The sequence below is a fragment of the Physeter macrocephalus genome, chromosome 4 (assembly GCF_002837175.3).
Source record: "Physeter macrocephalus isolate SW-GA chromosome 4, ASM283717v5, whole genome shotgun sequence".
Lineage (NCBI taxonomy): Eukaryota > Metazoa > Chordata > Mammalia > Artiodactyla > Physeteridae > Physeter > Physeter macrocephalus.
Window position 1 is genome coordinate 26,682,887 of NC_041217.1, and position 1,703 is coordinate 26,684,589.

Here is a 1,703-nt window from a genome sequence, read left to right on the forward strand (position 1 = left end):
CCCCAGATTCTGACCGATCTGATCACTATGCTTTACCTTCTCTGAAAGTGCATTTTTTAATCCTGTCTTGGAATACGCAATCACATATGTTACAAATTCGCTTACATTAACTACTATCTCACACAGACCTAAAAATATGCATAACTCCCTCACGACAGACTTTCTTCTTGCTCTCATGGCGCACTGGATGTGGAGAAAGTTGGCACAGTAGCCCTCCACACAGTCATTTCCAGAGGCCCTACCGCCATGTGACTTCTCAGGTTGCCCTCTGCACCATCTCCATTCCAGGGGGTGGAGGGGAAAAAAGACATGGAAGACAGAGACACATAGAAGGTCTTTGTGGGCCAGGCCTGGGAGGGGCTGCACATCACTTTCTCTCACATTCTGTGGTCCAGAACCCAGTATTATTATGACCACATCTTACTGGCAAGGGGTCTAGGAAATACAGTCCCTTGGCAGGAAGCCACTTCTCTGACAATTCTATACTGTGAAAGGGGAGCATGCATCATGAGTGACTGGCTATCTGTCACTGCCAAGTGTAGGATTAGGTAGTAGCGACTCTAGAGAACTTGGTGGGGGATCCCATTAGTTAATAACCAAGATGCATGTAATCATAAAAGGATTCCTCAGTGGGATAGACTGTTAAGGAAGTCATAAAAATGTCTTCCCTGACAAATAGGAAATGATCCCCGAGTAGGGATGGGGGGTGGAAAAGTGACTCATGTGACTCTTAGTATAATAATGATTCCCTCATTTCTGAGGATGTGGCAGACTGTCCCTAAGAAGAAAGAAGGGGCATGTGACTTAGAAAGAGCCTACCCAGGACTTAGACTCTGTTACCAGTCCTGAGCTGACCCTGCCAAGTTAAGGGTACTTTCCTTCCTATTTCTTATCAGTATTTATGATTTGTAGTGGCAACTCTCTTGTGCTTCTCCTCTGAGAGTTGTCTGATTAACTGTGCCACTGGTAAGCTATCACACATATCATCATCTACTTTGGCTCATGGGGATTTCTGTTTGGAGAGGTGGGTAGAAATGAAACTGCCCATAGACTGTAACATCTTAGCAGATGTATTTTTTTTTTTTAACATCTTTATTGAAGTACAATTGCTTTACAATGGTGTGTTAGTTTCTGCTTTATAACAAAGTGAAACAGTTATACATATACATATATTCCCATATCTCCTCCCTCTTGTCCCATACAGGTCATTACAGAGTCTGTATATAACAAAGTGAATCAGCTATATGCACACGTATATCCCCATACCCCCTCCCTCTTGTGTCTCCCTCCCACCCTCCTTATCCCACGCCTCTACGTGGTCGCAAAGCACAGAGCTGATCTCCCTGTGCTATGCAGCTGCTTCCCACTAGCTATTGATTTTACATTTGGTAGTGTATATATGTCAGTGTTACTCTCTCACTTCGTCCCAGCTTACCCATCCTCCTCCCCGTGTCCTCAAGTCCATTCTCTATGTCTATGTCTTTATTCCTGTCCTGCCCCTAGGTTCATCAGAACCTTTTTTTTTTTAGATTCCATACATGTATTAGCAAACGGTATTTGTTTTTCTCTTTCTCACTTACTTCACTCTGTATGACAGTCTCTAGGTCCATCCACCTTGCTACAAATAACTCAATTTCGTTTCTTTTTATGGCTGAGTAATATTCCATTGTATATATGTGCCACATCTTCTTTATCCATTCATC